The sequence below is a fragment of the Taudactylus pleione genome, unplaced genomic scaffold (genome assembly GCF_031769625.1).
Source record: "Taudactylus pleione unplaced genomic scaffold, aTauple2 ptg001184l, whole genome shotgun sequence".
In the NCBI taxonomy this organism is placed as follows: domain Eukaryota; kingdom Metazoa; phylum Chordata; class Amphibia; order Anura; family Myobatrachidae; genus Taudactylus; species Taudactylus pleione.
Window position 1 is genome coordinate 520,001 of NW_028285585.1, and position 7,500 is coordinate 527,500.

At 38.2% G+C, this 7,500-nt stretch overlaps 1 non-coding gene and 30 pseudogenes across 1 annotated transcript; all 31 read right to left on the reverse strand.

The window, feature by feature from the left end:
* Nucleotides 1-74: 74 nt before the first annotated feature.
* Nucleotides 75-193, reverse strand: LOC148453096 (5S ribosomal RNA; annotated as a pseudogene).
* Nucleotides 194-309: 116 nt separating this feature from the next.
* On the reverse strand, nucleotides 310-428 carry LOC148453097 (5S ribosomal RNA). Its single transcript, XR_015875127.1, has one exon. It is a non-coding gene; the product is annotated as a 5S ribosomal RNA (ribosomal RNA).
* Nucleotides 429-544: 116 nt separating this feature from the next.
* LOC148453098 (5S ribosomal RNA) lies at nucleotides 545-663 on the reverse strand (annotated as a pseudogene).
* A 115-nt stretch (nucleotides 664-778) lies between these two features.
* On the reverse strand, nucleotides 779-897 carry LOC148453099 (5S ribosomal RNA; annotated as a pseudogene).
* A 116-nt stretch (nucleotides 898-1,013) lies between these two features.
* LOC148453100 (5S ribosomal RNA) lies at nucleotides 1,014-1,132 on the reverse strand (annotated as a pseudogene).
* Nucleotides 1,133-1,248: 116 nt separating this feature from the next.
* On the reverse strand, nucleotides 1,249-1,367 carry LOC148453101 (5S ribosomal RNA; annotated as a pseudogene).
* Nucleotides 1,368-1,482: 115 nt separating this feature from the next.
* On the reverse strand, nucleotides 1,483-1,601 carry LOC148453102 (5S ribosomal RNA; annotated as a pseudogene).
* A 116-nt stretch (nucleotides 1,602-1,717) lies between these two features.
* On the reverse strand, nucleotides 1,718-1,836 carry LOC148453103 (5S ribosomal RNA; annotated as a pseudogene).
* Nucleotides 1,837-1,951: 115 nt separating this feature from the next.
* On the reverse strand, nucleotides 1,952-2,070 carry LOC148453104 (5S ribosomal RNA; annotated as a pseudogene).
* Nucleotides 2,071-2,186: 116 nt separating this feature from the next.
* Nucleotides 2,187-2,305, reverse strand: LOC148453105 (5S ribosomal RNA; annotated as a pseudogene).
* A 116-nt stretch (nucleotides 2,306-2,421) lies between these two features.
* Nucleotides 2,422-2,540, reverse strand: LOC148453106 (5S ribosomal RNA; annotated as a pseudogene).
* Nucleotides 2,541-2,655: 115 nt separating this feature from the next.
* On the reverse strand, nucleotides 2,656-2,774 carry LOC148453107 (5S ribosomal RNA; annotated as a pseudogene).
* A 116-nt stretch (nucleotides 2,775-2,890) lies between these two features.
* Nucleotides 2,891-3,009, reverse strand: LOC148453108 (5S ribosomal RNA; annotated as a pseudogene).
* Nucleotides 3,010-3,360: 351 nt separating this feature from the next.
* On the reverse strand, nucleotides 3,361-3,479 carry LOC148453109 (5S ribosomal RNA; annotated as a pseudogene).
* Nucleotides 3,480-3,595: 116 nt separating this feature from the next.
* LOC148453110 (5S ribosomal RNA) lies at nucleotides 3,596-3,714 on the reverse strand (annotated as a pseudogene).
* A 116-nt stretch (nucleotides 3,715-3,830) lies between these two features.
* LOC148453111 (5S ribosomal RNA) lies at nucleotides 3,831-3,949 on the reverse strand (annotated as a pseudogene).
* Nucleotides 3,950-4,064: 115 nt separating this feature from the next.
* LOC148453112 (5S ribosomal RNA) lies at nucleotides 4,065-4,183 on the reverse strand (annotated as a pseudogene).
* A 116-nt stretch (nucleotides 4,184-4,299) lies between these two features.
* On the reverse strand, nucleotides 4,300-4,418 carry LOC148453113 (5S ribosomal RNA; annotated as a pseudogene).
* Nucleotides 4,419-4,534: 116 nt separating this feature from the next.
* Nucleotides 4,535-4,653, reverse strand: LOC148453114 (5S ribosomal RNA; annotated as a pseudogene).
* A 115-nt stretch (nucleotides 4,654-4,768) lies between these two features.
* LOC148453115 (5S ribosomal RNA) lies at nucleotides 4,769-4,887 on the reverse strand (annotated as a pseudogene).
* Nucleotides 4,888-5,003: 116 nt separating this feature from the next.
* Nucleotides 5,004-5,122, reverse strand: LOC148453116 (5S ribosomal RNA; annotated as a pseudogene).
* A 116-nt stretch (nucleotides 5,123-5,238) lies between these two features.
* On the reverse strand, nucleotides 5,239-5,357 carry LOC148453117 (5S ribosomal RNA; annotated as a pseudogene).
* A 115-nt stretch (nucleotides 5,358-5,472) lies between these two features.
* LOC148453118 (5S ribosomal RNA) lies at nucleotides 5,473-5,591 on the reverse strand (annotated as a pseudogene).
* Nucleotides 5,592-5,707: 116 nt separating this feature from the next.
* On the reverse strand, nucleotides 5,708-5,826 carry LOC148453119 (5S ribosomal RNA; annotated as a pseudogene).
* Nucleotides 5,827-5,941: 115 nt separating this feature from the next.
* Nucleotides 5,942-6,060, reverse strand: LOC148453120 (5S ribosomal RNA; annotated as a pseudogene).
* Nucleotides 6,061-6,176: 116 nt separating this feature from the next.
* Nucleotides 6,177-6,295, reverse strand: LOC148453121 (5S ribosomal RNA; annotated as a pseudogene).
* A 116-nt stretch (nucleotides 6,296-6,411) lies between these two features.
* LOC148453122 (5S ribosomal RNA) lies at nucleotides 6,412-6,530 on the reverse strand (annotated as a pseudogene).
* Nucleotides 6,531-6,645: 115 nt separating this feature from the next.
* Nucleotides 6,646-6,764, reverse strand: LOC148453123 (5S ribosomal RNA; annotated as a pseudogene).
* A 116-nt stretch (nucleotides 6,765-6,880) lies between these two features.
* Nucleotides 6,881-6,999, reverse strand: LOC148453124 (5S ribosomal RNA; annotated as a pseudogene).
* A 115-nt stretch (nucleotides 7,000-7,114) lies between these two features.
* LOC148453125 (5S ribosomal RNA) lies at nucleotides 7,115-7,233 on the reverse strand (annotated as a pseudogene).
* A 116-nt stretch (nucleotides 7,234-7,349) lies between these two features.
* Nucleotides 7,350-7,468, reverse strand: LOC148453126 (5S ribosomal RNA; annotated as a pseudogene).
* Nucleotides 7,469-7,500: the final 32 nt, after the last annotated feature.

Sequence of the window (7,500 nt, forward strand, 5' to 3'; positions counted from 1 at the left end):
CAAGTAAATTCAATGATAAGTTGAAAAATGCAATGTAAAATGTAATAGAAAAGAAAGTTTTGGCAGTATAAAATTACCTACAGCTCCTGGTATTCCCAGGTCGTCTCCCATCCAAGTACTAACCAGGCCCAACACTGCATAGCTTCCAAGATCAAATGATATTGGGCATGTCCAGTGTGGTTTGGCTGTAGGTGCCCAAAACCATTAACTTTAGACCTCTATTACTTCTTAACTCAAGTAAATTCATTGATAAGTTGAAAAAATTAAATGTAAAATGTAATAGAAAAGAATGTTATGGCAGTATAAAATTACCTACAGCACCTGGTATTCCCAGGTGGTCTCCCATCTAAGTACTAACCAGGCCCAACACTGCATAGCTTCCAAGATCAAACGAGATTGGGCATGTCCAGTGTGGTTTGGCTGTAGGTGCTCAAAAGCATTAACTTTTGACCTCTATTACTTCTTAACTCAAGTAAATTCATTGATAAGTTGAAAAAATCAAATGTAAAATGTAATAGAATAGACTGTTATGGCAGTATAAAATTACCTACAGCAACTGGGATTCCTAGGTGGTCTCCCATCCAAATACTAACCAGGCCCAACACTGCATAGCTTCCAAGATCAGACGAGATTGGGCATGTCCAGTGTGGTTTGGCTGTAGGTGCTCAAAAACATTAACTTTAGAGCTCTTTTACTTCTTAACTCAAGTAAATTCAATGATAAGTTGAAAAATGAAATGTAAAATGTAATAGAAAAGAAAGTTTTGGCAGTATAAAATTACCTACAGCTCCTGGTATTCCCAGGTGGTCTCCCATCCAAGTACTAACCAGGCCCAACACTGCATAGCTTCCAATATCAGACGATATTGGGCATGTCCAGTGTGGTTTGGCTGTAGGTGCTCAAAAACATTAATTTTAGACCTCTATTAATTCTTAACTCAAGTAAATTCATTGATAAGTTGAAAAAATTAAATGTAAAATGTAATAGAAAAGAATGTTATGGCAGTATAAAATTACCTACAGCACCTGGTATTCCCAGGTGGTCTCCCATCCAAGTACTAACCAGGCCCAACACTGCATAGCTTCCAAGTTCAGACGAGATTGGGCATGTCCTGTGTGGTTTGGCTGTAGGTGCTCAAAAACATTAACTTTAGACCTCTATTACTTCTTAACTCAAGTAAATTCATTGATAAGTTGAAAAAATTAAATGTAAAATGTAATAAAAAAGAATGTTATGGCAGTATAAAATTACCTACAGCACCTGGTATTCCCAGGTGGTCTCCCATCCAAGTACTAACCAGGCCCAACACTGCATAGCTTCCAAGTTCAGTCGAGTTTGGGCATGTCCAGTGTGGTTTGGCTGTAGGTGCTCAAAAACATTAACTTTAGACCTCTTTTACTTCTTAACTCAAGTAAATTCAATGATTAGTTGAAAAATGAAATGTAAAATGTAATAGAAAAGAATGTTATGGCAGTATAAAAGTACCTACAGCACCTGGCATTCCCAGGTGGTCTCCCGTCCAAGTACTAACCAGGCCCAACACTGCATAGCTTCCAAGATCAGGTGATATTGGGCATGTCCAGTGTGGTTTGGCTGTAGGTGCCCAAAACCATTAACTTTAGACCTCTATTACTTCTTAACTCAAGTAAATTCATTGATAAGTTGAAAAAATTAAATGTAAAATGTAATAGAATAGACTGTTATGGCAGTATAAAGTTACCTACAGCACCTGGGATTCCTAGGTGGTCTCCCATCCAAGTACTAACCAGGCCCAACACTGCATAGTTTCCAAGATCAGACGAGATTGGGCATGTCCAGTGTGGTTTGGCTGTAGGTGCTCAAAAACATTAACTTTAGACCTCTTTTACTTCTTAACTCAAGTAAATTCAATGATAAGTTGAAAAATGCAATGTAAAATGTAATAGAAAAGAAAGTTTTGGCAGTATAAAATTACCTACAGCTCCTGGTATTCCCAGGTCGTCTCCCATCCAAGTACTAACCAGGCCCAACACTGCATAGCTTCCAAGATCAAATGATATTGGGCATGTCCAGTGTGGTTTGGCTGTAGGTGCCCAAAACCATTAACTTTAGACCTCTATTACTTCTTAACTCAAGTAAATTCATTGATAAGTTGAAAAAATTAAATGTAAAATGTAATAGAAAAGAATGTTATGGCAGTATAAAATTACCTACAGCACCTGGTATTCCCAGGTGGTCTCCCATCTAAGTACTAACCAGGCCCAACACTGCATAGCTTCCAAGATCAAACGAGATTGGGCAAGTCCAGTGTGGTTTGGCTGTAGGTGCTCAAAAGCATTAACTTTTGACCTCTATTACTTCTTAACTCAAGTAAATTCATTGATAAGATGAAAAAATCAAATGTAAAATGTAATAGAATAGACTGTTATGGCAGTATAAAATTACCTACAGCAACTGGGATTCCTAGGTGGTCTCCCATCCAAGTACTAACCAGGCCCAACACTGCATAGCTTCCAAGATCAGACGAGATTGGGCATGTCCAGTGTGGTTTGGCTGTAGGTGCTCAAAAACATTAACTTTAGACCTCTTTTACTTCTTAACTCAAGTAAATTCAATGATAAGTTGAAAAATGAAATGTAAAATGTAATAGAAAAGAAAGTTTTGGCAGTATAAAATTACCTACAGCTCCTGGTATTCCCAGGTGGTCTCCCATCCAAGTACTAACCAGGCCCAACACTGCATAGCTTCCAAGATCAGACGAGATTGGGCATGCCCAGTGTGGTTTGGCTGTAGGTGCCCAAAACCATTAACTTAAGACCTCTATTACTTCTTAACTCAAGTAAATTCATTGATAAGTTGAAAAAATTAAATGTAAAATGTAATAGAAAAGAATGTTATGGCAGTATAAAATTACCTACAGCACCTGGTATTCCCAGGTGGTCTCCCATCCAAGTACTAACCAGGCCCAACACTGCATAGCTTCCAAGATCAAACGAGATTGGGCATGTCCAGTGTGGTTTGGCAGTAGGTGCTCAAAAACATTAACTTTAGACCTCTTTTACTTCTTAACTCAAGTAAATTCATTGATAAGTTGAAAAAATTAAATGTAAAATGTAATAGAAAAGAATGTTTTGGCTGTATAAAATTTCCTACAGCAACTGGTATTCTCAGGTGGTCTCCCATCCAAGTACAAACCAGGCCCAACACAGCAAACACTACAAGATCAGACGAGATTGGGCATGTCCAGTGTGGTTTGGCAGTAGGTGCTCAAAAGCATTAAATTTAGACCTCTATTACTTCTTAACTCAAGTAAATTCATTGATAAGTTGAAAAAATTAAATGTAAAATGTAATAGAAAAGAATGTTATGGCAGTATAAAATTACCTACAGCACCCGGTATTCCCAGGTGGTTTCCCATCCAAGTACTAACCAGGCCCAACACTGCATAGCTTCCAAGATCAGACGAGATTGGGCAAGTCCAGTGTGGTTTGACTGTAGGTGCTCAAAAACATTAACTTTAGACCTCTTTTACTTCTTAACTCAAGAAAATTCATTGATAAGTTGAAAAAATGTAATGTAAAATGTAATAGAAAAGAATGTAATGGCTATATAAAATTACCTACAGCACCTGGTATTCCCAGGTGGTCTCCCCTCCAAGTGCTAACCAGGCCCAACACTGCATAGCGTCCAAGATCAGACGAGATTGGGCATGTCCAGTGTGGTTTGGCTGTAGGTGCTCAAAAGCATTAACTTTAGACCTCTATTACTTCTTAACTCAAGTAAATTCATTGATAAGTTGAAAAAATTAAATGTAAAATGTAGTAGAAAAGACTGTTATGGCAGTATAAAATTACCTACAGCACCTGGGATTCCTAGGTGGTCTCCAATCCAAGTACTAACCTGGCCCACCACTGCATAGCTTCCAAGATCAGACGAGATTGGGCATGTCCAGTGTGGTTTGGCTGTAGGTGCTCAAAAACATTAACTTTAGACCTCTTTTACTTCTTAACTCAAGTAAATTCAATGATAAGTTGAAAAATGAAATGTAAAATGTAATGGAAAAGAATGTTATGGCAGTATAAAATTACCTACAGCACCTGGTATTCCCAGGTGGTCTCCCATTCAAGTACTAACCAGGCCCAACACTGCATAGCTTCCAATATCAGACGATATTGGGCATGTCCACTGTGGTTTGGCTGTAGGTGCTCAAAAACATTAATTTTAGACCTCTATTACTTCTTAACTCAAGTAAATTCATTGATAAGTTGAAAAAATTAAATGTAAAATGTAATAGAAAAGAATGTTATGGCAGTATAAAATTACCTACAGCACCTGGTATTCCCAGGTGGTCTCCCATCCAAGTACTAACCAGGCCCAACACTGCATAGCTTCCAAGTTCAGACGAGATTGGGCATGTCCTGTGTGGTTTGGCTGTAGGTGCTCAAAAACATTAACTTTAGACCTCTATTACTTCTTAACTCAAGTAAATTCATTGATAAGTTGAAAAAATTAAATGTAAAATGTAATAGAAAAGAATGTTATGGCAGTATAAAATTACCTACAGCACCTGGTATTCCCAGGAGGTCTCCCATCCAAGTACTAACCAGGCCCAACACTGCATAGCTTCCAAGTTCAGTCGAGATTGGGCATGTCCAGTGTGGTTTGGCTGTAGGTGCTCAAAAACATTAACTTTAGACCTCTTTTACTTCTTAACTCAAGTAAATTCAATGATTAGTTGAAAAATGAAATGTAAAATGTAATAGAAAAGAATGTTATGGCAGTATAAAGGTACCTACAGCACCTGGCATTCCCAGGTGGTCTCCCGTCCAAGTACTAACCAGGCCCAACACTGCATAGCTTCCAAGATCAAACGAGATTGGGCATGTCCAGTGTGGTTTGGCTGTAGGTGTTCAAAAGTATTAACTTTAGACCTCTATTACTTCTTAACTCAAGTAAATTCATTGATAAGTTGAAAAAATTAATTGTAAAATGTAATAGAAAAGACTGTTATGGCAGTATAAAATTACCTACAGCACCTGGGATTCCTAGGTGGTCTCCCATCCAAGTACTAACCAGGCCCAACACTGCATAGCTTCCAAGATCAGACGATATTGGGCATGTCCAGTGTGCTTTGGCTGTAGGTGCCCCAAACCAATAATTTTAGACCTCTATTACTTCTTAACTCAAGTAAATTCATTGATAAGTTGAAAAAATTAAATGTAAAATGTAATAGAAAAGAATGTTATGGCAGTATAAAATTACCTACAGCTCCTGGTATTCCCAGGTGGTCTCCCATCCAAGTACTAACCAGGCCCAACACTGCATAGCTTCCAAGTTCAGACAAGATTGGGCATGTCCTGTGTGGTTTGGCTGTAGGTGCTCAAACACATTAACTTTAGACCTCTATTACTTCTTAACTCAAGTAAATTCATTGATAAGTTGAAAAATTAAATGTAAAATGTAATAGAAAAGAATGTTATGGCAGTATAAAATTACCTACAGCACCTGGTATTCCCAGGTGGTCCCCCATCCAAGTACTAAACAGGCCCAACACTGCATAGCTTCCAAGTTCAGACGAGATTGGGCATGTCCAGTGTGGTTTGGCTGTAGGTGCTCAAAAGCATTAACTTTTGACCTCTATTACTTATTAACTCAAGTAAATTCATTGATAAGTTGAAAAAATTAAATGTAAAATGTAATAGAATAGACTGTTATGGCAGTATAAAGTTACCTACAGCACCTGGGATTCCTAGGTGGTCTCCCATCCAAGTACTAACCAGGCCCAACACTGCATAGTTTCCAAGATCAGACGAGATTGGGCATGTCCAGTGTGGTTTGGCTGTAGGTGCTCAAAAACATTAACTTTAGACCTCTTTTACTTCTTAACTCAAGTAAATTCAATGATAAGTTGAAAAATGCAATGTAAAATGTAATAGAAAAGAAAGTTTTGGCAGTATAAAATTACCTACAGCTCCTGGTATTCCCAGGTCGTCTCCCATCCAAGTACTAACCAGGCCCAACACTGCATAGCTTCCAAGATCAGATGATATTGGGCATGTCCAGTGTGGTTTGGCTGTAGGTGCCCAAAACCATTAACTTTAGACCTCTATTACTTCTTAACTCAAGTAAATTCATTGATAAGTTGAAAAAATTAAATGTAAAATGTAATAGAAAAGAATGTTATGGCAGTATAAAATTACCTACAGCACCTGGTATTCCCAGGTGGTCTCCCATCTAAGTACTAACCATGCCCAACACTGCATAGCTTCCAAGATCAAACGAGATTGGGCATGTCCAGTGTGGTTTGGCTGTAGGTGCTCAAAAGCATTAACTTTTGACCTCTATTACTTCTTAACTCAAGTAAATTCATTGATAAGTTGAAAAAATCAAATGTAAAATGTAATAGAATAGACTGTTATGGCAGTATAAAATTACCTACAGCAACTGGGATTCCTAGGTGGTCTCCCATCCAAGTACTAACCAGGCCCAACACTGCATAGCTTCCAAGATCAGACGAGATTGGGCATGTCCAGTGTGGTTTGGCTGTAGGTGCTCAAAAACATTAACTTTAGACCTCTTTTACTTCTTAACTCAAGTAAATTCAATGATAAGTTGAAAAATGAAATGTAAAATGTAATAGAAAAGAAAGTTTTGGCAGTATAAAATTACCTACAGCTCCTGGTATTCCCAGGTGGTCTCCCATCCAAGTACTAACCAGGCCCAACACTGCATAGCTTCCAAGATCAGACGAGATTGGGCATGTCCAGTGTGGTTTGGCAGTAGGTGCTCAAAAGCATTAAATTTAGACCTCTATTACTTCTTAACTCAAGTAAATTCATTGATAAGTTGAAAAAATTAAATGTAAAATGTAATAGAAAAGAATGTTATGGCAGTATAAAATTACCTACAGCACCTGGTATTCCCAGGTGGTTTCCCATCCAAGTACTAACCAGGCCCAACACTGCATAGCTTCCAAGTTCAGTCGAGATTGGGCATGTCCAGTGTGGTTTGGCTGTAGGTGCTCAAAAACATTAACTTTAGACCTCTTTTACTTCTTAACTCAAGTAAATTCAATGATTAGTTGAAAAATGAAATGTAAAATGTAATAGAAAAGATTGTTATGGCAGTATAAAGGTACCTACAGCACCTGGCATTCCCAGGTGGTCTCCCGTCCAAGTACTAACCAGGCCCAACACTGCATAGCTTCCAAGATCAAACGAGATTGGGCATGTCCAGTGTGGTTTGGCTGTAGGTGCTCAAAAGTATTAACTTTAGACCTCTATTACTTCTTAACTCAAGTAAATTCATTGATAAGTTGAAAAAATTAATTGTAAAATGTAATAGAAAAGACTGTTATGGCAGTATAAAATTACCTACAGCACCTGGGATTCCTAGGTGGTCTCCCATCCAAGTACTAACCAGGCCCAACACTGCATAGCTTCCAAGATCAGACGATATTGGGCATGTCCAGTGTGCTTTGGCTGTAGGTGCCCCAAACCAATAATTTTAGACCTCTATTAC